At 40.9% G+C, this 27,216-nt stretch overlaps 1 long non-coding RNA gene across 1 annotated transcript in view; it reads left to right on the top strand.

Moving 5' to 3' along the window:
* The first annotated feature begins 3,000 nt into the window (after window positions 1-3,000).
* The window catches only part of LOC308625347, a 262,666-nt gene continuing 238,450 nt past the window's right edge, over window positions 3,001-27,216 (top strand). Inside the window, exon 1 of the long non-coding RNA XR_014017085.1 lies at window positions 3,001-3,037. This is a non-coding gene — a long non-coding RNA (uncharacterized lncRNA). The remainder of the gene's footprint in view (window positions 3,038-27,216) is intronic.

The raw sequence follows: 27,216 nt of genomic DNA, 5'->3' as shown, positions 1-27,216 counted from the left end.
GAAATATGAATCAAAACCCCAATAGGCTACCACTTTATACCCACTAGGATGTCTAGAATAAAAAAGATAATAATAAGTGTTACCAAGGTGGTAGAGAAATTGGACCCTTCATACACTGACAGCAGGAATGTAAAATGATACAGCCACTTTGAAAAACCGTTGAAATTTCCTTGAAAATTTGAAAATAGACCCAGCAATTCCACTCCTATCCTAGGTATATACCCAAGAGAATTGAAAACAAGTGTTCAGACAAACACTTGTACATGAATATTTATAGCAGCATTATTCATAATATCCAAAAGATGAAAACAACCCAAATGTCTACTAACAAATAGATAGGTAAACAAAATGTGGCATATCCATACAATGGAATATGATTGGACCATAAAATAGAAATTAAATCCTGACATATGATACAACATTGGATGAACCTTCACAACATTATGCTAAGTGAAAGAAGCCCGTCACAAAGGACCATGTACTGCATCACCGCATTTACATGAAATGTCCAGAATAGGCAAATCCACAGCAACAGAAGGTAGATTAGTGTTTGCCAGGAGTTGGGGAAAGGAAAGAATGGGGAGTGACTACTGAAGGGTATGGGGTTTCTTTTGGGGTAATAAAAATATTCTGGAATTAGATAGGGAGGATTGTTGCACAGTTTTGTGAATGTAGTAAAAAACCACTGATATGTACACTTTTAAAAGGTGAATTTTATCATATGTGAATTACCTTTCAATTAAAAATAAATTGAGTCAAGATGGCTGTGTGGGAAGATGCTGAGTTAGCATCTCTCCATAACTAGGGCACCTGCCGGCTGCTGGTGGGGGACCCTGACCCAAGGAGATGGGAGGAACCCCCCAGTGGACCGGTAGGATGTGGGGGGACAGAGTGGGGGTGAGAATTGGAGGCCGGACAGGATCGGCGCCCCTGAGGCTAGGGAGATCAGGAGAGGCAGGTGAAAGGAGATATCCGGGAGGAGTGGGAGAGGAACGGAGGGCGTTTGCCCCACCCACTGGGGCCCGGGGAGCCTACAGAGCTCCCAGCCCGGTCCCCTGCCCTCCAACGTGACCCTTCCCCCTGGCCGCAGGGGATAGGAAGGAGGTCGAGGGGGAGTTCAAGAGAGGCAGGCGGGAGAGGGCCTCTGGGAGGAGCGGCAGAGGAGTGGAGAGGAACTGCCTCACCCACTCGAGCCCAGGAAGACTGCTGGGCTACCAGGTGAGGTTGCCCACCCTCTGAGACCAGGGGTGAGGGGCACGACTGGGCCCCTTCTGTTCCTTGAGCCTAAACCTCACCCCCCACAGCCACCAGAGGTCCTAAGCATAGGCCCCGCCCACTGCCCAAAACTCGGCCTTGCTTAGGCCCCACCCTCCACAGCCAAGGTCTTTCCCCACCATTGTTTTTTCTCTTTTCCCTCCTCCTCTTTCTTACTATTGTTGTACTGTTATACCTTCCAGTTGTTGATTCATCTATATTTTTATTTTTATATTCTTTCCAACATATTTGTTAGTTTCCTAGTCTAATTTTATTTTTTACTTTGTTATTGCTCTCTCTCTCTCCTTTTTTTTTTTTGCCACCCCACACAGCTTGTGGGATCTTAGTTCATAAGCTGGGGGTCGGGCCAAAGCTCCTGCAGTGGGAGCTCCGTGTTGGAACCACTGGACTAACAGAGAACCTCAGACCCCAGGGAATATTCATCAGAGTGAGGTCTCATGGAAGTCCTCATCTCAGCACTAAGACCCAGCTCTACCCAACAGCCTACCAACTCCAGTGTTGGAAGCCTCAGGCCAAACAACAGGCCAAACAACCAGTAAGACAGGAACACAATCCCACTCATTTAAAAAAAAAAAAAAAGAGAGAGAGAGAGCAAAAAAATATGTCACAGATGGAGGAGCAAGGTAAAAACCTACAAGACCAAATAAATGAAGAGGAAATAGGCAATCTACCTGAAAAAGAATTCAGAGTAATGACAGTAAAGATGATCTAGAATCTCAGAAATAGAATGGAAGCACGGAGTGAGAAAATACAAGAAATGTTTACAAAGATCTAGAAGAACTAAAGAAGAAACAAAGAGAGATGAACAACACAATAACTGAAATGAAAAATACAATAGAAGGAATCAATAATGGAATAACAGAGGCAAAAGAACGAATAAGTGAGCTGGAAGACAAAATGGTAGAAATAACTGCTGAGGAGCAGAATAAAGACAAAAGAAAGAAAAGAAATAAAGATAATCTGAGAGACCTCTGGGACAACACTAAACACACCAACACTCGAGTTATAGGGTCCCAGAAGAAGAAGAAGAGAAAAAAAAAGGGTCTGAGAAAATATTTGAAGAGATTTTAGTCGAAAACTTCCCTAACATGGGAAAGGAAATAGTCACCCAAGTGCAGGAAGAACAGAGAGTCCCATACAGGATAAACCCTAGGAAAAACACACCAAGACACATATTAATCAAACTAACAAAAATTAAATTCAAAGAAAAAATATTAAAAACAGCAAGGGAAAAACAAAAAATAACATTCAAAAGAATCCCCATAAGGTTATCAGTTGATTTTTCAGCAGAAACTCTGCTAGCCATAAGGGAGTGGCAGGATATACTTAAAGTGATGAAAGAGAAAAACCTACAACCAACATTACTCTACCCAGCAAGGATCTCATTCAGATTTGATGTAGAAATCAAAAGCTTTCAGACAAGCAAAAGCTAAGATAATTCAGCACCACCAAACCAGCTTTACAACAAATGCTAAAGGAACTTCTCTAGGCAGAAACACAAGAGAAGGAAAAGACATACAATAACAAACCAAAAACAATTTAAAAAATGGTAATAGGAACATACATATTGATAATAACCTTGAATGTAAATAGATTAAATGCCCCAACCAAAAGACACAGATTGGCTGAATGGATACAAAAACAAGACCCATATATATGCTGTCTACAAGGGACCTGCTTCAGACCTAGGGACATATAGAGACTGAAGGTGAATGGATGGAAAAAGATATTCCATGCAAATGGAAATCAAAAGAAAGCTGGAGTAGCAATACTCATATCAGATAAAATACTTTAAAGACTGTTACAAGAAATGAGGAGGGACACTACATAATGATCAAAGGATCAATCCAAGAAGAAGGTATAACAATTATAAATGTTTATGCACCCAACATAAGAGCACCTCAACACATAAGGCAAATGCTAACAACCATGAAAGGAGAAATTGACAGTAACACAATAATAGTAGGGGACTTTAACACACCACTTACACCAATGGACAGATCGTCCAAAATGAAAATAAATAAAGAAACCCAAGCTTTAAATGACACAACAGAGCACATAGAGTTAATTGATATTTATAGAACATTCCACCCAAAAGTGGTGGAATACACTTTCTTCTCAAGTGCACAAGGAACATTCTCCAGGATAGATCACATCTTGGGTCACAAATCAAGCCTTGGAAAACTTAAGAAAACTGAAATCATATCAAGCACCTTTTCTGACCACAATGCTATGAGATTGGAAATCAATTACAGGAAAAAAACTGTAAAAAACACAAACACATGGAGGCTAAGCAGTGCGCTACTAAATAACCAAGAGATCACTGAAGAAATCAAAGAAGATATTAAAAAATACATAGAAACAAATGACAACAAAAACACGACGACCCAAAACCTATGGGACACAGCAAAAGCAGTTCTAAGAGGGAAGTTTATAGCAATTCAATCTCACCTCAAGAAACAAGAAAAATCTCAAATAAACAATCTAACCAGAAGTCACTAGAAGGAAAGAAATCATAAAAATCAGAGCAGAAATAAATGAAATACAAATGAAGAAAACAATAGCAAAGATCAATAAAACTAAAAGCTGTTTCTTTGGGAAGATAAACCAAATTGATAAACCCTTAGCCAGACTCATCAAGAAAAAAAGGGAGAGGACGCAAATCAATAGAATTAGAAACGAAAAAGGGGAAATCACAACTGACACCACAGAAATACAAAGGATTATAAGAGACTACTACAAACAACTATATGCCAATAAAAGGGACAACCACGAAGAAATGGATAAATTCTTGGAAAGGTACAATTTTCCAAGACTGAACCAGGAAGAATTAGAAAATATAAACAGACCTATCACAAGTAATGAATTGAGACCATAATTTAAAATCTTCCAACAAACAAAAGTCCAGAATGAGATGGCTTCACAGGCGAATTCTATAAACATTTAGAGAAGAGCTAATACCAATCCTTCTCAAACTCCTCCAAAAATTGCAGAGGGAGAAATACTCCCAAATTCATTCTACGAAGCCACCATCACTCTGATACCAAAACCAGAAAAAGATATCACAAAAAAAGAAAATTATAGACCAATATTACTGAAGAACATAGATGCAAAAATCCTGAACAAAATACTAACAAACAGAATCCAACAAAACATTAAAAGGATCATACAACATGATCAAGTGGGATTTATCCCAGGTATGCAAGGATTCTTCAATACATGCAAATCAATCAATGTGATACACCACATTAACAAATTAAGGAGTAAAAAACATATGATCATCTCAATAGATGCAGAAAAAGCTTTTGACAAAATTCAACACCCATTTATGATAAAAACTTTCTGGAAAATGGGCATAGAGGGAAACTACCTCAATATAATACAGGCCATATATGACAAACCCACAGCAAGCATCATACTCAATGGTAAAAAACTGAAAGCCTTTCCACTAAGATCGGGAACAAGACAAAGATGTCCACTCTCACCACTCTTATTCAATATAGTTTTGCAAGTCCTAACCACGGCAATCAGAGAAGAAAAATAAATAACAGGAATCCAAATTGGAAAAGAAGAAGTAAAAACTGTCACTGTTTGTGGATGACATGATACTACATAGAAAATTCTAAAGATGCCACCAGAAAACTACTAGAACTGATCAATGAATCTGGTAAGGTTGCAGGATACAAAATTAATGCACAGAAATCTCTGGCATTCCTATAAACCAACAACAAAAAATCAGAAAGAGAAATTAAGGAAACAATCCCATTTACCTTCGCAACAAAAGAATAAAATACCTAGGAATAAACCTGCCTAAGGAGGTGAAAGACTTTTACTCAAAAAACTAGAAAACACTGCTGAAAGAAATCAGAGATGACATAAACAGATACAGAAATATACCATGTTCAATACTGTGAAAAAGACTATACTATCCAAAGCAATCTCCAGATTCAATGCAATCCCTATCAAGCTATCAGTGGTGTTCTTCATAGAACTAGAACAAAAAATTTTACAATTCATATGGAATCACAAAAGACCCTGAATAGCCAAAGCAACCTTGAGAAAGAAAAATGGAGTTGGAGGAATCAGGCTCCAAGACTTCAAACTATACCATAAAGCTACAGTAATGAAGACAGTATGGTACTGGCACAAAAACAGAAATATAGATCAATGGTACAGGATAGAATGCCCAGAGATAAACCCATGCACATATGGGCACCTAGTTTATGACAAAGGAGGCAAGAACATACAGTGGAGAAAAGATGGCTTCTTCAATAAGTGGTGTTGGGAAAACTGGAAAGCTACGTGTAAAAGAATGAAATTAGGACACTCCCTAACACCATACACAAAAATAAACTCCAGATGGATTAAAGACCTAAATGTAAGACCAGACATTATAAAACTCTTAGAGAAAAACATAGGAAAAACACTCTTTGACATAAACCACAGCAAGATCTTTCTGACCCACCTCCTAGAGTAATGGAAATAAAAACAAAAATAAACAAATGGGACTTAATTAAACTTAAGAGCTTTTGCACAGCAAAGGAAACCATAAACAAGACAAAAAGACAACCCTCAGAATGGGAGAAAATATTTGCAAATTAAGCAACAGACAAAGGATTAATCTCCAAAATATACAAACAGCTCATGGAGCTCAATATCAAAAAAACAAACAATCCGATTAAGAAATGGGTGGAAGACCTAAGTAGACATTTCACCAAGGAAGACATACAGATGGCCAAGAGGCACATGAAAAGATGCTCAAAATCACTGATTAACAGAGAAATGCAAATCAAAAGTACAATGAGGTATCACCTCATGCTGGTCAGAATGGCTATTATCAAAAAACCTAGAAACAATAAATGCTGGAAAGGGTGTGGTGAAAAGGGAACCCTTCTGCACTGTTGGTGGGAATGTAAATTGATACAACCACTATGGAAAACAGTGTTGAGGTTCCTTAAAAAACTAAAAATAGGGCTTCCCTGGTGGCGCAGTGGTTGAGAGTCCGCCTGCCGATGCAGGGGACACGGGTTCGTGCCCCAGTCCGGGAAGATCCCACATGCCACAGAGCAGCTGGGCCTGTGAGCCATGGCCACTGAGTCTGCATGTCCGGAGCCTGCTCTCTGCAATGGGAGAGGCCACAACAGTGAGAGGCCCACGTACCACACACACAAAAAAAAAAAAACCTAAAAATAGAACTACCATATGACCCAGCAATCCCACTACTGGGCATATACCCTGAGAAAACCATAAGTCAACAATAGACATATACCACAATGTTCATTGCAGCACTATTTACAATAGCCAGGACATGGAACCAACCTAAATGTCCATTGACAGATGAATGGATAAAGAAGATGTAGCACATATATACAATGGAATATTACTCAGCCATAAAAAGAAACGTAATTGAGTTATTTGTAGTGAGGTGGATGGACCTAGAGTCTGTCATACAGAGTGAAGTAAGTCAGAAAGAGTAAAACAAATACCATATGCTAACATGTATATATGGAATCTAAAAAAAAAAAAGGTACTGATCAACCTAGTTGCAGGGATGGAATAAAGATGTAGACATAGAGAATGGACTTGAGCACACAGGGTGGGAGGGGGAAGCTGGGGCGAAGTGAGAGTGGCATGGACATATATACACTACTGAATGTAAAATGGTTAGCTAGTGGGAAGCAGCAGCATAGCACAGAGAGATCTGCTCGGTGCCTTTCGATGACCTAGAGGGGTGGGATAGGGAGGATGGGAGGGAGGCTCAAGAGGAAGGAGATATGCTGACATATGTATGCATATGGCTGATTCACTTTGGTGTACAACAGAAACTAACACAGTATTGTGAAGCAATTATACTCCAATAAAGATCTATTTAAAAATTAATTAATTAATTAATGGGTGGAAGATGTTGATAAAGATAACATAGGCAACTCTTTCTCCATAGGTTTGAAGAATGTTACAATACTGATAGAAAGGCAAAGTTTGAAGATGGAAGAAAGAAGGACCCAGATGGAGGAAGTGATGAATAAGGGTCCCTGAAGGGGCTGATGGGACAGAATCTAGAGCAGCATTAGAGAAACTAGCCACAGCAAGAATAAAGCTTCCTATCCATGAGCATGAGAAAAAAAAAAAAGGATGAGAGCTACAGGAATACACCTGAGTGGGTCTGAAGAACATCCAGAAGTTGAGAGGTTTGCCAAGACACTGTAGAGGCCAAATTGGATGTGGGGCCTGAAGGGAAGGGAGTTATCAAGGGTAATTGATGGATGCCTTCAAAGTTTTGAAACTTAGTGCCTGGAGGATACTGATTAGAAAACAGAATTGCTTTGGGGGACACTGATGAAGTCCATTTTGAATATGTTGAATTCAATGTATTGGTAGGACATTTAGGTGAAGATGTTTAGCAAGCAGCTAGAAATTTAGAATTCCAGAAAGTGGTCAGAGGTAGAGATGGGTTCTGGGAGAGAGACACACAAAACTAAGAGTAAGAGTAAATCATCTCTTTAGGAAGTCAATGGAGAAAGGAGAGAAATAGGCCAAGGGCAGGAGTTTGAGGAATGTCTACTTTTGTGGAGAGGAAAATACAGAGGGACCCATGAAGTGGCCCAGAATAAGTAAGATCATAGGAGGTAAAAAACATCATAAGGCCATAAAGGGAGAGCTTCATGGAAAAACTGGAGTGTAACAGCATAAAATGTTGCTGAAGAGACAACAGTAACTACTAAAATGCTATTGAAAATTATGAGAGCTTCAGTAATTCTGAAGGAACAGTTCTTTAGGAAAAATTGGAGTGGGATCCAGAGTCCTAAGATAAAAGTCTAAGTGCTGGAACTACAGAATATGACAATTCACCACTCTTGACTTCCTGTAAGAACAAAGCCAGAAGAACCCTTTTGGCAGATAATGCTCAATATAGTCTTACAAATGATGGTTGACTATAGGGTAGGACACCATGCACGAGTATTTCAGTCTGAGAGCCAGTATCAGACCAAAATATTCTCTGGCAAAACAGAACAGAATATCATTGTTAAAAGGGGCTAGCATACCACATGGTCCAACCCTCTCCATTTTTAGGTGAGGAAAACCTAAATTTTTCACATGTGGTTAATTTTCCCAAGAATCTGAAGCCTTTTGGTGGCAGAGCCAATTCTGTAACTAAGGATCTCTGCCTTCTCTATCACTGTGTCTCCCCCAAAAGTAACACTTCTGTAAAATAACCTCCAATGCCCTCTAAGAAGTGAGAGGGAAAGCAGTAGAGACACATAATGCCTGGAAAAACCTTCTTCTTAGGCTAGTCTGTTGGAAATTTGCTCAGCCTGGTTTGTAGATGTCTTCCAGTTGTGAAAGCATATACTTGTTCTTTTGTCATTGATTTGGTGAATCTAGTAGAAGATTCCCTTTCTTTCTCTCTCACAATGAGTCTTACTACAATGTGTCACCTGGGATGCCAATGAATGACAACATTCACCCAACAATAGAGTCAGATCATCTTTAGATAGCCCTACCCACCAGGAGGAGTAAGTCTCACTGTCCTATACCTGCTTATTTCACCGAAGATCAGATCTATGTCTCAATTTTAGCAGAAGTCTTTTTCTTTTTTAGTTCTGTAGGGTCTCTGTACCTAGGTTTTCTTGCCTTTATTTTTTAAAATATCTTTATTGAGATAGAATTCACATACCATGCAATTCATCCATGTTAAGTGTATCAATACAATTCAGTGGTTTTTAGTACATTCACAGAGTTGTACAACAATCACCTCAAAATTAAACCCTGTATATTTTAGCTGTCATTCTCCTATCCCTCCTACTCTACCCCACCCTAGCCCTGAGCAACCATTAATCTACTTTCCATCCCTATAGGTTTCCCTATTCTGGACTTCCATATGAATAGAATCATATAACATGTGGACTGTGACTGGCTTATTTCACTTAGCATTATTTTTCAAAGATCATCTCTGTTGTAGCATGTATCGGGACTTCACTTCTATTCCAGGGCCAAATAATATTCCATTGTATGGCTATGGCACATTTTGTTTATCTATCTGTCTGCTAATGGACATTTGGGTTGTTTCCACCTTTTGGTTATTATGAATAATGATGCTATGAACATTGATGCACAAGTTTTTCTGTGAACATGTTTTAATTTCTCTTGGGTATATGCCTAGGAGTGGAATTGCTGGGTCATAAGGTAACTCTATGTTTAATCGTTTGAGGAACTGCCAGACTCTTTTCCAAAGCAGCTGGAGAAACTGTTTTTAAAGGTATGGGGTTTTTTTTCTCATATACATGCTTTGACAACAGGCTATCTATTTGTGGAAAAAAATAAAACTCTAAGCTGAAATAATAATAAAAATAAATTTTAAAAAATGCTCCAAATTGAAAACGCTATAAAACATCAAACAAGCTCTAAAAGTAAACTATTAAAGAAAAACATGTATAAACATTTTTATCACCTCCAAGTAGGAAAACCTTGGTAATCTTGGTACAAAAAGCAAGGGGAAAATACAGCAAGGGGAAAATAATCATAATTTGACAATATAAAAATTAAACAATACTAACTGACAAAGCAAGTAAATAAAAATTTTAAAAATGGAGACAACAAACTAGGAAACTCTCTGTTATATATAATAATCTGAGGGTTGATATCTATAATAAAAGACAGATTTCTTACAAATCAAGATAATATTTTTACATTTTATTTATTTATTTATTTATTTTTGCAGTATGTGGGTGTCTCACTGTTGTGGCCTCTCCCGTTGCGGAGCACAGGCTCCGGATGCGCAGGCTCAGCAGCCATGGCTCATGGGCCCAGCCACTCTGTGGCATGTGGGATCTTCCCGGACTGGGGCACGAACCCGTGTCCCCTGCATCGGCAGACGGACTCTCAACCACTGCGTCACCAGGGAAGCCCTCAAGATAATATTATTACCTAACTCCCATATGCCCACACTAATAGGGGGCCCATGATGACATCTTAGGTTTTTGAATATCAGTGTTGTCTTAGTCTCCTTGGGCTGCCATCACAAAGTAATAAACTGGGTGGCTTAACCAATGGAAAATTTTTTTCTCAGTTCTGGAGGCTGGAAGTCCAAGATCAAGGTGTCAGCATGGTTGGGTTCTGGTGAGAGCTCCCTTCCTGTCTTGTAGACAGCCACCTTCTGGCTATGTCTTCACATGGCAGAGAGAGGACAAGCACTCTGTGTCTCTTCTTATAAGGGCACTAATCCCATCACAAAGGCCCCCCCTCATGACCTCATATAACCTGAATTACCTCCCAAAGGCTCCAAATACCATCATGTTTGGGGTTAGGATTTCAACATACGGACTGGGGAAAGGGGCACAAACATTTAATCCATAACAAATATCAAGTAGGGAGTCTGTGTCCAATAGTCATTTATTGAAATATTTGGTATTCTTTCCTTGATCCTTCCCTATATACTTGTCATGCTGTTACAGGGTCCTTCCTCTTGAAGACAAGATTCTCTTTCAGCCAGTGGGTTTCAGATCCAAGATCTGGTCAGGTCTGGGAATTGGCAAGGAGTATGATTTTTTACTGGGATGTTTTCTTCCGATGGTATAAATTGAGTTGTATCCTTGTTGATTGCCCATCTCGTTTTCCTCTGAAGTCCCATGTTCCAGTAACCACCTCCTTAACTCTCTACTTAACAGTCTCTAACAGTCTACTTAAAGTAGTCACCAAAGCCTGCCTTATCCATTCATATGTTCAGGTCTCCTTGATCAAACACTTTCAGAACACAGTGCCACATGTACTCAGTAAGCTCCTGCCGGGACATGCTGGGGAGATCTTGCAGCCTCTTTGGGACGTGGCCTTTTTCCCATTTTGATCCAAACTGGCCACACTTTTGTAGCTGTACTGTGACAAGTCACTGGAGGTAGGCCACACAGGAAGGGTGTGAACCTGGCCAAGGCAGTTCTCTTGCAGCTCAGGCTGTCTGCCCACACACTCCTAGCAGCTACAACCAAAATCCTTCCTCAACTGGGGCTCTGGTGGTGTATCTCCCGCTCCATCACAATGTTTCATTGGAAGGAGTTTCCAGGACGGTGAAGCAGAAACCCTCTCTTGTATTTAATCTCCTCCCCATAGGAAAGGACAATATTCATTTCAGGGCCTCCTTAGGCTCAGCACCTACTTTCTCCTGCTCTTTGAAAAGGCATGAGTGATAAGGATAGAGTAGGATAATTAAATAGTCAGTTTAAAAATCCCACTAGGAGGACTTCCCTGGTGGCGCAGTGGTTAAGAATCCGCCTGCCAATGCAGGGGACATGGGTTCGAGCCCTGGTCCGGGAAGATCCCACATGCTGTGGAGCAACTAAGCCTATGTGCCACAACTACTGAGCCCACATGCTGCAACTACTGAAGCCCGCGTGCCTAGAGCCCGTGATCCACAACAAGAGAAGCCACTGCAATGAGAAGCCCACTCACCACAACGAAGAGTAGCCCCCGCTCGCCGCAACTAGAGAAAGCCCGCATGCAGCAACGAAGACCCAATGCAGCCAAAAATAAAATAATATAAATAAATTTATTTTAAAAAATCCCACTAGGAGATCAAAGACAGGAAGGGAATTTTAAGGGAGTTTGGGAGCTACTGTAAGCTAATGATCCCATAAGAAAAGAATCCAATAACCTAGCAACAATCTACTCTACCTTGAAGGAAGACCGGGTAAAAGCAAGTGCCAGGCACACTCAAGCCACAAGGCTTGATAGTTAAAACACAAGACAATAGATATGGAGTCTGAATCTTGTTACATGAAGTCAGAGAGTTAATAGTCCTTGAAGAACAGCATTTCTGCATGTAGCCAAGACGGGAATATAGATGAAAAGGGAAAGAAACTGGGTGAAAGGGAACAGTATACTGAAACCTGAGATGAATTACCATATGTTAGTATGTGTTACCACCCTTTTGCTAATATACATATGATTTTAATAGCACCGTGACAATTCCAGTTAGACCATATAGGGTTAAAGGAGGAACTAATGATGTAAACCCTGATGTCTACTAAAGAATGAGGAAGCAGGTGCTCTTCTTCCCTCCCCACTTTTCTTTGGATTATAAAAATGTAGCCCTTGTTCTCAGGGCGATGCTCCCGTGCCTGCCAACTTGTATCTCTCCCAAGTGTCCTATGCTAATAAACTCACCCTTTGCCTATCACTTTGCCTCTTGCTGAATTCTTTCTGCACTGAGACAAAGAACCAGAGCTTCAGCAAGTCCTGCGACCAGGTGAGCAGTTTTATTTAAAAGACAGTGGGTGTGAGTCCCCTCCTAAGTCAGGGATCATAGGCTCAAGTCCCAAACTGAGGTGCGGCTGGGTTCGAGTCCTATCTGAGGAGGAGTGCAGTTTCATGAGGATGGGTGCTTTTGCATGGGAAGCCACCCCCCTCTGACCATAGCACTCCTTTTCTCCTTCAAAACATTGGTTGTACAAGTCCCAGGACAGAAACCAAGACAAAATGCCTAAGCTAAGAGCTGGTGGAGGGGGAAGCACTGTGGGAGGCTGGATTCAAGCAGAGGAAGAAAACAGAAGCCCAGTCTTCATCTCATGGGAACCTGCAAGCCCTCAACATGAGCCATAGAGAAGCAGCTTAATAAATATTATTTGATGATGATAATGATGCAGCAACCCTCAACAGCATACATTTCCTTTGTCACTTTTTACTTGCTGCTCATAATCACAGATAATAATCATATACACACACACGCACACATGTATTTTTAGCTTCCTATCTCAAAGCATTTGGCAAGCTGAAAATTCCTGCACCAGCCACCTGCAAGGACCATCTTGTAGCTCACAGAAATGCAGCCAGCTCGGAAACAGCAGCTGTTCAGCAGTGCAGGGCGATGCCACAGGGGAGCTCGGGCAGGACCTAAAGACAAATGACCTAGCAGGTGAAGCAGCAGGAGGAATTCTAAGTAGCCGGAATATAAGGAGCAGATGATAGAAGATGAACAGTGGGAAAAGGGCTTCAGAGTCTTCACTCTTTACCCAAAAAGCTCTGGATTCCTTCATGACCTGAAATGCCTAAAACCTGGAACAGATGACTGCTGGATATAGAAAACAAGCAGAAAGATATTTTAATCCCAAATTCTTAAAATATATACACTACTATATATAAAATGGATAACCAACAAGGACCTACTGTATAGCACAGGGAACTATACTCAACATCTTGTAATAACCTACAATGGAAAATAAAAAAGAATATTATATATATGTATATATATGAATATACATAATCACTTTGCTGTACATCTGAAACTAACACAACATTGTAAATCAACTATATTTCAATACAAATTTTAAAAATTTAAAAGTTAAAAAAAAAGATATTTTAAAGAAACACACATCACAGCCATCCAATACCAATAGTCAAATCTACATAGGGTCATCTGTGTCAAGGTGGCTGGGTGGCTGAGACTTGGACAATGGGCATTCGTGAAAACAAACACGGCTTCCACAGTTACAGTTAGATTTGCAATTTAAAGGTTGTGACTGGGTTTCCCTGGTGGTGAAGTGGTTAAGAATCCACATGCCAATGCAGGGGACATGGGTTCGAGTCCTGGTCCGGGAAGATCCCACATGCCAAGGAGCAGCTAAGCCCATGCACCACAACTACAGAGCCTGTGCTCTACAGCCTGCGAGCCACAACTACTGAGCCTGCGTGCCACAACTACTGAAGCCTGTGTGCCTAGAGCCCGTGCTTTGCAAGAAGAGAAGCCACCGCAATGAGAAGCCTCACACCGCAACAAAGAGTAGCCCCCGCTCGCCGCAACTAGAGAAAGCTGGCACACGGCAACGAAGACCCAACACAGCCATAAATAAATAAATAAATAAATAAAATTTTAAAAATAGATAAAGTTGTGACTGGATTTGGTTGCAGGTCATAACCAAGTGCTGGCTAAGTTTGCAGTTGTTTGGAAAACTTGCTTCTACTGGATCGCACTAGTCCACTATGGTAGTGACAACATAAAGGTTCTTATTAACCCGAACAAATCAGAATTTAAGTCAGAATGACATTTTAGATCTTTGACTTCTTTCACCTGGAGCCTCAAGAGACAGGGTGAACCAAAGGGGGTCTGATGAAAGTCAGAAAGAAGCATAAAACCTGCATCTGTTCTTTTCTCCCCCTCTCTTTCTCCTCTCCCTCCCTCCAGTTCCCTCACTTTTTCCTTCCTTTCTTCCTTCCTCAAGCATGTTTTCATTATATTTTTTCTTTGACTTCTACAGAGTTAGACACATCTCTTGAAATAGAGGAGTGAATGCTAATAAAAAATCAGATGATTTTTGTCCCCACTTTGATTTTTTAAAAAATTGCATTTGGAACAACAATAAAGGAAAGAAATGCTTCATAATTGCATCATCCCATCAGCTTTTTTCCTTCCTTCCTTCCATCGTTATTCATAGAATTGAATGCATGGAATAGCTACAATCATTTTTTTTTAATTGGAGCATAGTTGATTTACAGTGTTGTGTTAGTTTCAGGTGTACAGCAAAGTGAATCAGTTATATGTATACATATATCTACTCTTTTTTAGATTATTTTCCCATATAGGTCATTACAGAGTATTGAGTAGTGTTCCCTGTGCTATACAGTAGGAAGAATGATATTATACATACCATTTTTCTCCTCTGCATTTTTCACTTCCTTCTGAATCATCACTTTTTTTCTTGTTGCATCAACTCCCCTTTGGCATACACATTAGAGAATAAACTGAGAGAAAGCAGAGTCTTTATTTTTTTTGTGGTACAGGGGCCTCTCACTGTTGTGGCCTCTCCCATTGCAGAGCACAGGCTCCGGACGTGCAGGCCCAGCCGCTCCGCGGCATGTGGGATCTTCCCGGATGGTGGCACGAACCCGTGTCCCCTGCATCGGCAGGCGGACTCTCAACCACTGCGCCACCAGGGAAGCCCAGCAGGGTCTTTTTGTTCACTGTTTCAGTGTCTAAAATAGTGCTTGGCATATTGTGGGAATTCAATAAATATTTTTGAAGGAATCATCATCTTTACGATTATACTTTTTAAACAGTTGCTTAGATCTCATTGAGTAGATCACGTGGTTACTTCCTGCTGTCAAATGTTCAGGCGGCTTCCAGCTCTTAACTCCCACGTGAATAATAAAACACCAGCCATCACCAGACCTATAGCTTTTTCCTTTCACTTTAGTTATTTCCTTCATGTAAAGTCTCAAGAGTGGAGTCCATGGTTCAAGTGGCTTTAACATTTTTATGCTTCTTGATATGAAAAAGAATTTTCCAGCGTAGACTGCCACTAGCAGTGCCTGGGTGCGTTATCAGATAGTTTTCCTGCTGATCCCTAGGGGTGAGGACCAGACCTGAGGACCAGATGGGAAGTGATGACAAGAGATTTGCCGGTTATAAATCCTGGGAGCTCTTGCAGCCTTCAATCCTCTGTTTTAAAAAGTCATCAAATGCTTACCTTGTTATCTGTGGGTTCCCAAGTGCTTCCTTAAAGCCATCACCTCTATCTTATTTGGTTTAAATCATTAAGAGTAAGTTAGAAGCTGGATCCCATCAAGAAGACAAATCTGACAGATAGTTGGACTGCCCAGACGCCTTTTGGAGCTCTTGGATTCCACGTGGGCTGAACTCAGCCTTCACACATCTGCAACCTCCATCTGCTCCTCTGTTATGGGATATCGTCCTCTGTGCGGGCATCGCTTACTGTGCACAAGACGTGTCAGTGTAAAAATTTTGCTTCACCACCCACTCCTTCCCTGCAGCTGTGCCTATGCTCAGTCAAACCACCCATCACTTACATTTGCTGGGAGCACGCAGGGCATTGGCTTGTAGAGAAAATTCATAGAGAACTTACAGTCCGGTTCCATCTATGAGTTGCCAGTTATTCTGCAACGGGCCCATTGGAAGAAATAGTGGGAGAGAGAGTGGACATTTGTGTGAGAAACGCTTGTTCTATTTCCAGCTCTGAGAGGCTGCAAGACCATGGGTGAATCACTCACCTCCTACCATCCTCAGCCTCCCTTTCTGTCACATCGCTTTCAGAGACAATCTTGCATCTCTCCTGGTTGGGCCAGAATCGCGTGAAACCAAGTATGTGAACGCTTTGCAAACTGTGAAGTTCTATGAGATACACAGCATTGTTATTACCGCTATGATGCCGACCTTGAAGTACACAAGAGAGCCCTTGGGAGGCAGAGGTTGTTGTTTGCCCTCCCCACAACCGTGCCCTGCTCCTTCCTTGCCCACTGAATCCCAGCTGTATTCAGGGAGCCGGTGACTTGGACTGGTACCCAGGAGTGATCACGACTGATCTAAAGGAGTTGTGGAAATCCTGTCCCTTCTTTGCTGCTTTGAGAAAATCACGTGAACTGATTCACACTTACGACACCTAAAGGGGAGCACTGCCATGAGTGGTGGCCATCCTCTCTGATGGGATATTCTTCCCTGATGTAAGGAGAGAGCCTTAGGAGGAAAAACCCTCCTCCTTCTTCCTGATCCAGTGTTGCCAAGCAAGGACCTGGTGCTGGGCACTGCAGCCACCTTCTGGCACCCGAAAGGGAAAGCCAAGAGCAGCACAGAGGGGCTGATCCAGGGTCCTGACTTGGTTGAACCAGTGCATTAACCACCTCTGGAAATGCCAGCCTCCAGATTCCGTGTTATGTTCCATTTGTTGAAAAAAAATAACAAATCAGATATTCTCTTACCGAAAGGCACAACGGTGAGAAACATGGTCAGGGTGAGCGAGTCTTGGCCAGCAACTTTGCTTCCTGGCCTTCTTGCCTTCACACACTTTGCTTTATTGTGGGTCACTCAGAAAATTACAATAGTTAATAAAGCTCTGAGGCAACACCAAAATCATATATGAACTTAGAAGTAAGTGGCTACAGGGAAATAACATGGTGATATGAGAAATGAATGAACCGTGGGCACTGAGGACAAGCAGTGGGCCGGGAGGTCTTCCCCACAGGCACTGGGTGTGGGGGGATGAGTTAAGGGGAGCCTGGGGCTTGAGGAGAAACTCTGAGGAAGAGGAAGGCTTCCACCTGGAATGCTGTTGCCTACACCTCTGGCTGGGCAAATGCCTCAGTGCTTTCCCCAAATGCAACTCTTATTCCCATGACTAGGCTGGATATTTTGTCTCCATTATCATAAAAAAATTAAAGGTAACCTTTTGTTTTGTTTAATGTTGCACCTTAAGTGCATGGAACTGTACTAAGTATACTCCTTGGCTCACAACATGTAATCACCATTGGTCCTTACATAGCCCATTTTACTTGCATTATTTATTTTTATTACACAGCAAACGTTGCAAAGCTAATCTCACCCAAGAGTTAAAAATTTACCAGTGATACATACCTATCTGTGTGCTCACCCATTATCCCATTTCCCTGCTTGCCTCCTACAAGAAGTTAATACCCTGAATTTGTGTTTATCATTCATATCTTTTTTTCTTTTCTTTCTTTTTTTTTTGTGGCTGTGTTGGGTCTTCATTGCTGTGCACGGGCTTTCTCTAGTTGCGGCGAGCAGGGGCTACTCTTTGCTGCAGTACATGGGCTTCTCATTGTGGTGGCTTCTCTTGTTGCAGAGCATGTGCTATAGGCGCGCAGGCTTCAGTAGTTGTGGCTCGCAGGCTTCAGTAGTTGTGACTCATGGGCTGGAGTGCAGGCTCAGTAGTAGCGGTGCACAGGCTTAGTTGCTCCGCAGCATGTGGGATCTTCCCAGACCAGGGCTCGAACCCCTATCCCCTGCACTAGAAGGTGGATTTTTTTTTTTTCGGTACGCGGGCCTCTCACTGTTGTGGCCTCTCCCGTTGCGGAGCACAGGCTCCGGACGTGCAGGCTCAGCGGCCATGGCTCACGGGCTCAGCCGCTCTGTGGCATGTGGGATCTTCCCGGACCAGGGCTTGAACCCATGTCCCCTGCACTGGCAGGCAGATTCTTAACCACTACGGCACCAGGGAAGCCCCTACCCATTTTTCTTTTTTCATTTTGTTTTATCCCATATATATGTATGTCTAACAAATAGATTGTTTAATTTTGTTGGTTATTTAATGTTGCATATCTACGATTCACCCAAGTTGTGGCATTTGGTTGGAGTTCAGCTATTTTCTCTGTGGTATGATGTTCCATTGTGTGGCTATGCCACAATTTATTTACCTATTCTCTTGTCAAAAGACATTGAGTTGTTTTCTTTTCTTTTTTTAACTATCTAGAACAGGAATTCTATGAACAGTCTTGTGTATGTGTCTTAATGCACAAGTGCTGGATTCTCTTGGGTATTTACCTATATGTGGAATTGCAAATATGCAAATGTTCAAATGGACAGGATAATGCCAAATTAGTTTCCAAGTTGTTGTGCTATTTTAACTTCCCAGTGGCAATATACAGGAGATTCCAATGACCATTTTTCTAATACTTGGCACTGTCAGACTTCTTAATTTTTATAATCACATTGGTATAAAATAGTGTCCAACTGTTTACATGCTATACAATCCCCAACACTTAACCTCTTTTTATGTATTTGTACTAGGTGAAATACATTTTTATACTTTTTGCTCATTTTTCTATATTGGGTTATTTTTCTTTTTCCTGTTGATATGTAGAAATTCTTTATCATTCTTGAGTAATCTTATTAGTTATTTTTGTGGTGCAAATATCCTCTTTCTCAGCTCTCACAAGGATATATAATACATGCAATATATTCTAAATGCACGATAAGAAAGACTTCAACATTTGTTACCGTCACTTTTTTGGATTTTGGCCATTTTAATAAGTATCTCATCATTGTTTTAATTTGCAATTCCCTAATGACAAACAATCTTGAGCATCACTTCATATACTTATTTGCCATCTGTATATCTTCTTTGATGAGGTAACTGTTCAGATATTTTGCCCTTTTTTTTAAGATGGGTCCTTTGTCTTATTGTTGAGTTTTAAGATTTCTTTGTATATTTGGGGTACAAGTCATTATCAGATATGAGTTTTGCAAATATTTTCTCCCACTCTGTGGTTTGTCTTTTAATTCCCTTGGCAGTATCTCTTACAGAGCAGAAGTTTTTAATTTTAATAAAGTCCAACTTACCAAGTTTTTCTTTTGTGGATCTAAAAACTCAATGCCACACAGAGGCTGTAAGGCCCCAGGGAAGAGGAGGGGATGCTGCAGAGAGAATTCCCCCATTAAATGGGATGAAGGTGAAATAGAGGGTCATTTAAGCTTGAGCTCTTCAGATTTCTTCCAGCTTTGAGACTTGGGGTTAAAAGTCCTAACAAGCACCTTCTTAAGATCCAGAAATCCAGAAATCCACCAGAATACATGGTCCTCTGCACTGTAGATCCACCAGTGCAGGGACTTTGGCTCTCTGGATCTCCACTGAGTCCTCAATTCTTCCTATACAGGCCCGGTACAACTAATTATTAGTTGGATGAACAATAAATGATCAGAGTCCAGTGGTTAAAAAACAAAACAAAACAAACCTCAGTGCCAAATTCAAGGTCACTAGACTTTTCTCCTGTTTTCTTCTTGAACTTACTCAGTTTTGCATTTTGTACATAGGTTTAAGATGTATTTTGAGTTAATTTGTGTGATAGTTGTATGGTTTGTGTCTAGGTTGGTCTGTTGTTGTTGTTGTTATTTGCATATGGACACGCAGTTATTCCAACACCATTTGTTGAAAAAAAAATCTTCTCTATTGTATTGCCTTTGCTCCTATGTCAAAGATCAGTTGACTATATTTGTGTGGGTCTGTTTCTGGGCTCTCCATCCTGTTCCATTGATCTAGTTGTCAATTCTTTCACCAGTACAACACTGTCTTAATTACTGTGGCTTTATAGTAAGTCTTGAATACTGTCAGCCTTTCAACTTGTCTTCTTCTTCAGGATTGTGTTGGTTATTCTGTTCTTTTGCCTTTTCATGTAAACTTTAGAATCAATTTGTCAATATCCACAAAATAACTGTCTGGGATCTAGATTAGGATTGAGTGGAATCCATAGATCAAGGTGGAAGAACTGATGTCTTCACAATATCAATTCTTCTGATTCATGAACATGAAATCTCTCTCCAGTTAATTATTTAATATTTTATTCTTTATTTTTGTCTTGAACTGAAGGAATAGAGCATGAGGTGAAAGGCAATAGCCACTAAGGATGTGACTCAGGTGAGGACATGAGACAAATTCCATGTTTTTAAGCACAATTGAGAAAAATACCCTCATAATAGGGAAGAGGCAGACCTCGGTCACGTACACAATGAATAAACAAAGAACCAGGAGCTCTTTGGATAGTTAGATAAAGCATTTACTATATAAATAGGATTACTTAAGAATTAAAAGCTCTCTGTTTAAATAATTTGGTGCATATAAATGTTTGTCTCAAGTACACGAACAGCTATGAGTATAAATCTAAGGTTACATTTTAAAAAGAGATAAAATGGAAACTTCATTTACTTATCAGTAGTTAGGTCGGTGATCCATGACTGTATTTCATGACTGAAATCTAACTTATCTTAGCAAACTAGGACGTGGCTGTCGTGGACAAAATGAGGAAGGAAATTGAAGCAGTTCTTGTTATATTTGGGTCAAAATATAGTTTGATCTCAATTTTCTGGGTCATTTAGGTAAAAGTTGTCCCTGGGAGTGAAAGACTCAGTAATTACTTCATTTCACTGTTTTCTATGATAGAAGATAAGTACACATTGGTTTTCCTCTGAAGGAAACAAAAAGCACAACTTCGATCCATTTTAGCATTAATTGTGAATATATATTAATTATTCACTCATTCATTTATTTAATCAACAAGATGTATTGAGTGCTGTGTGCCAGGCACTGTTACAGGCACAGAAGAAAGACGTGTTCTGAAGAAAATTAGAGCAAGAAAAGGGAGACAGGGATGGAGGTCCTGTTTTGTATGGGGTGCTCAGGGACAGCTTCTCTTAGAAGTGACACTGGAGCACATGTAGACCTAAAGGATAAAAGAGGTGGATATTTGGAGGAAAATATTTCGAGGTAGAAAAAGACAAGCACAAAGATAGGAGCATCCCTGGGGCTCTGAAGAAAACAAGGACGCCGGAAGTGGAAGTTGTGGGAAGGCATGAGAAGGAGATGGAGTGAACGCTGGGGTCTTGTCAGGCTTGGCGAGGACCCCTGGAGGGTTCTGAGCAAGAGAGTGAAGTGATCTGATTCCCATCTTTAAAGGCTCACTTTCCCTGCCTTTACACATGTGGTCAATGAAGTGAGGGGGCAAAAGGAGGAGTAGGCAGGCTGGTTAGGAGGCTGTTGTGTAGTCCAGGGAAGCGATGACTGAATTGCTATAGGTAGAGAGAGGTGAGAAGACAGGACTGGGGATATTTTTCAATGTGGAGGATGCAGGATTTGCAAATGGGTTGGATGTAAGGTTTGAGAGATGGAGATTCATTTACAACTGACAGGGTCACCCCTGGGGTCCCTGGAACTTAAACAGTCAACACCTAAAGCCAGGAAGTAGGTTTCCCCAAACCAACTCCACCTTTATAGGCCCCAGAGGGGGTCAGAGCATCTGAGTGGAAACAGGAAGCACCCCAGAGGAGACAGCAACTTACTTATTTTCTGTATTTCTCGTTGTCAATGTCCATGTCAGAAGCGTTTAGAAGTGCCTATGTTTATTTAAGAAAATTTGGAAAATAGAGAAAGAAGAAAAATTTTAAAAACCATCTTCCCACCACTGAGCAAGTGTAAAGCCATAATGACATTCAATGTAGGTTCCTCCAGGTTTTGCAAATATGTACTCACATATATGACCACATTAAAAGAAAATGACATCAGGATCATACTCCTATGTAATTTTTTTCTTTTTAACAATGGGACATCATCTTTATTTAGATTCTTTTCTTTTTTTTGGTCACGCCACGCAGCTTTCAGAATCCTAGTTCCCTGACCCATGCCCCCTGCAGTGGAAGCGTGGAGTCCTAAACACTGGACAGTCAGGAAATTCCCAACATCACCTTTATTTTGTCATTGATCCATTGCAGTTTTGCTTCAACTTGTCTCCTACCCAAAAGTATTCTTACAATTTTTAAAGCAAATATGAATTAGGAGATTATTTCACTCTCATTGATCTCTCTAAAATATGAAACTGATCTAACAGATTAACATTATTCTCCACTTTAGTCTTGAAAGGGAGGGAGGACATTCAATCATCAGATGGGGGAACTGGACGAGGGCTCTCAAAAGTGCCTTGGTGCTCAGATTCTTCCACTATGTGATTTTCAGACACGAGAATCATGTTTTAAAACAGACCCAAATTTGGCCTCTCCCATTTCTCTCTAAATCACAAACTCACATAAAAAGCACTTATCTTTAAAATGAGAAATAAAGGAAAGATTTTTTTTAAAAAACAATATTCTGAGAAGCTGTAAAAGCCTAACAGCCTAACTTCTCCAGTCTCACAGCACTTAGGCTTGAGGTCACTTGGGTTCTTCATCTCCTCCCTTTACTCCATAATAGAAGCCTTTTCTAACAACTAAAGCTAATAGGAGCCCAATGCTCAGCTCTGTCATATGGCCTTTTGCATGAGCGAGTCAGAGGCAGAGCTAGAAACAAAACCACAAAGGTACATTCCAGAACCTCAACCATAGGATGCCGGTGAGTAATTTCCCAATAAGTGTATATATTTATTAGTATTAGTCTTAGCAGCATCATTTTATTCTTACATATGAAGAATTTTATACTCCCTTACTGATAAGGAAACCTGATGCTTGCAGAGCCAATAGTGTTTTCTAGAAGCTCTGTAGATGTGGGCTTCTACTTTCCTCAGTGATGTGTGGAATTTCATTGTTTGACTAGAGGAGCTTAAACTCTCAGGATGCAAAAGCAGTAAGTTCAGAGCTTCAGGGGGAATATTGGATGAGTTGTACCCATATCACATTATTAAAGGGCTTCCTACGTTCCTGGAACCCATCAAGACGGTGAGGAAAATATTTGGATCGGTTAGCTATATGTGCTAAACAAAACAATGGCTTTCATAGGAAAGCAATATTCTTCATAAGCCAAGAAGTACAGTCTATGGAAAAACACAAATCTGAGTATAAATCCTGGTTCTGCCTTATTAACTGGGCGACCTTGACTAAATTACTCAATATTTCTGAGTCTTAGTTTTCTCTTCTGTAAAATGGGAAGTTCTGATGATGAACTAAGGACATGCCTATAGAAGTACTTAACATAGTGTATAGTAATAATTAATAGTCAATATCTGGTAGATGCTGTTATTATTAATATATTATTTATTATCACTATTATTATTATCATCTTCCTGTCTTTGTTCCTGTTCTTCCATCTTAAGTAACTGCTATCCATGCTGGCTTGTTTTCCAGCACCTTCAAGGATAAATAGGCTAGCAGATTATTGCCGTGTCCTTCAGTCTTTCTATAGCTCAGTCTTTTTCTATCACTTCTCAGCTCACATCTTTCTTGGCTGACCCCAATAACCCACACAAGCCCTCTAAGTTGTGCTCTGCAGCCAGCAAGGGTCAGTCTGCTCGGGAGTCTAGTTCTTTTGGAGGAGTAAACAGTGGAGAATGGAGACAGGGCTTGCAATGAGACATCAAGGCCCTGGAGAAAGATCTCTGAGACTGAAAAGGGGAGAGGGAGTGGAGTTTTCTTGAATAGCAGAGACCTGGGATGACAGGATATTAACACAAAGGCTTGGGAGATCTCTGTGTGCTAGCTTTGAAAAGGACCATGTGCTCTGGGACACTGTTGCATCTCAATAGTGCAAAAGCAGACTGAAAACGAGAAGGTCCTTGTGGTAGGCTTAAAAATGGCTCCCCAAAACAAATCCATGTCAAGTCCCTGGAGCCTGTGAATGTTACCTTAATTGGAAAAAGGATCTTTGTAGATGTGGTTAAGGATCTTGAGACCCTAGATTATCTTGGTGAGCCCTAAATGCCATCACAGATATGCTTATGAGAGAAAGAGGAGAGAAGACAGAAAAGAGAAGACACAGAGGAGAAGGTGATGGAAAGATGGAGGGAGAGCCTGGAGTGATGTGGCTACAAGCCAACAGATGTCAAGGAATGTCAACAGCCACCAGAAGCTGGAAGAGGCAAGAAAGGATCCTCCCTTACAGCCTTCAGAGGAAACATGGCCCTGCTAACAACTTTGCTTTAGGACTTCTGGCTACAAGAGCTGTGAGAAAAGCTGTTCTTTTGCCTTAAGCCACCAAGTTTGTGTTAATTTGTTACAGTAGCTACAGGAAACTGATACAGCCTTCCTTTCAATGTCCTGGGAAGCATATGTCTTAACCCCCAAGAACTCCTGAATGATTTTAGGAAGTGGTAGCCTCTCCCAACCTCCCCTGCCCCCAAAATACATGATTGAGATAGAATTACTCAAAATCCTGATAAATAGGAGTTGGAGCTAAACCTAAATGTAATTTTTTAAAAGTAAATCTAAGTGCCTTTTCTTGTACCTAATTATTGTGGAATAAATCCTTTCCTGCTGCATCTCGGGGTACTACAAACAAGTTCCTGTCACTAGGCTTCTCCTTCCCTCCTGTCACTGTCCCTGTCTCTATGGCTGCAGGAAATTCCAGGGAGAATGGAAGTAGAAGCAATCACCCCTTCCCTGGAACCTTAAGGTAGCATACCCCATTCCCAGGGGACCCCATGTCTCAAGAAGTCAAGAATAGCTCCTCCTCCCCACAAAGGATAAGGCTTTTCTATGGAGCCACTGGATGCATACATGTCAGGAAGGTATCTTCATCTCATCTTGGTTCTAAACTCTCCAAGAAATTAATCTCACTAGCACTTCCCTCTCCAATCCAATATGGTCGAGGGAGAGATCCAGGAGTCTAGGTGCTTGTGCTATGATGCAAAGTCTGCACAAAACCTTCCTTGTTTACTAACTTATCACCATCCCACCCACAATCCGACCCAGTGATCTTTTAAGCACTAATATATTCTGCACAAAATTTATAATTAGATTAGTTTTTATGGTTTCCTCCTCTCTCGTTATTTCTTGCCTAATGACCACCAAACATCCTAATATTTTGTAGCCTGTCTTTGATCTCTCCGGTGATGGGAGTTCCATTGAATTTAGTACCACCTACGTCTACTCTGCTGCTGATTCTCTTCCCAGATATTTTTCTTAAAGTGCCAAGTTAGCTCAGACCTAAGCTAGCAGCCTCATAAAACTCAGCTCAAAATCCATTTCTCATTTTCATTCCTTGCACCCAGTGACTGCCCCCTCATTTCTCCTAACTAACTGGCTTTTTCCTGATGGGAGAATCATCATTAAAGTCTAAGCCCTTCTTCCTCTTTGGAGCTTTTTGGTAGCTCCTAATAGGGGATCAGAAAGCTTACCAATTTATACTCATTGATAGAGCTTTCACTCCTTCCCTACCCAATGATATAAACAATGGCAGCTGGAGCTGATATGATTTTCCTTCTAAATGCAAAGCTCTTAAAATGAATATGGAAAAAATTAATATGGGGATGGGAAGATGGGGCTTGATACAAACCAATGTGCCCCTTCCTGTTCCCTCTCTTCCTCGTGACCAGGAAGGTTGCACGTGGAGATCTTTGCAAAGGAAACAGAGAGCAAAAGCAGCTCCTTTTCTTGATTGGCAACAAATACCATTTATACATGATAATGGTGCACAGTAGATCTTGTTGAGGATTCAGCAGGCTAGGACACGGGTTTACACTGTAATCCAGCTTAGCAAATGATTTAGAGTAGAATTTTTAGACCCCTTTCTTCAGAGCTCTTCAGCTCTTCCCATTAGTGACCTCTTCTATCCAGGCTCCAGCATTCTGCCATGTTTCTGGGCCGCCTCTTTCTCTTCAGACCTCCTCTATCTCCTTCTTAAATACCTCCCACTAGCTCTCTGAAAATTTTTTTTCTTTTTTTTAATTTCTCTTTTTTTCCTATAGGGGTATAGTTAATTTACGTTGTGTTAGTTTCAGATGTATAGCAGAGTGATTCAGTTCTATATATATATAATATTCTTTTTCAGATTCTTTTCCCATATAGGTTATTACAAAAGATTGAGTAGAGTTCCCTGTGCTGTACAGTAGGTCCCTGTCATTTATCTATTTTATATATAGTAGTGTATGTTATTCAGAGGCTTTCAAAGTGTCTTTATCTCTCTCTTAGACTATTCAAGCCATACTCTGTGATCTATCATTTCACAGGTCAAATGGTTTATCAGGCGTTTTTGCTAAACAATGTTTCCTCCCTGAAAAGGAATTCTGCCCCCAGGTTTTGCATATTTTCTCATCACTTCATCTTGATGAGAGGCATTTTTATGTTTTTATATTTGTGGAATACAGAGTTCCCTTCTCCCAGCTTTGGATGCCTACCCCTCTTCTACCAGAATGAGGGAGAAGAGAACGCTCAGAGTTTGTGACTGACAAAAGCCAGGAAAGCAAAGAAGTCAATTGATGTGAGCTGTGAGATGTGGAGTGACACTAGAAAATGAAATTTCTCCTATCATCACCGTGAACACTCCTCACCAGGGTGCCACAGACGGGCCTCGCTTTGCCAGAGAGGTGAGGCAGCTGGTCTGGCAAGTGACTTGTGGGGCCCTCCCACCTTCTCACCCACAACAGCAGATGGCAGTGAGAATCCATCACTGAGCATGTGAATCCCAGGAAGGAAGGAAGGGAAAGGGGAAGGGAAGGAGGGAGGGAGAAAGATAGGATGGGAGGGGAGAGGAGAAGCAAGGGAGGAAAGAAGGAAGGAAGGGTGTCCAGACTCCTAGGGAGGCATTGAGCCTGGAGAGAAAAACTGCAGGGTAGAATAACATAGTTTTACAATTATGAAAATCCTGATGGTTTGTGATGAGGAACTTTTCTTTTTCTGAAGCCTTGACATCCTGGGGCTGCAGGAAGAGAGTCCCTGAGCAAAGCAGACAGGGCGGATGCTGCTGAGGGATGGGTCCCTTCCTGTTGGGAATGTGTGCAAATTAAAACTTGGCTGGA

Source organism: Mesoplodon bidens, assembly GCF_964165515.1.
Source record: "Mesoplodon bidens genome assembly, chromosome: 1".
Lineage (NCBI taxonomy): Eukaryota > Metazoa > Chordata > Mammalia > Artiodactyla > Ziphiidae > Mesoplodon > Mesoplodon bidens.
Note: the sequence above shows the minus strand (reverse complement) of the source record. Positions and strands in the feature narration are given on the sequence as shown.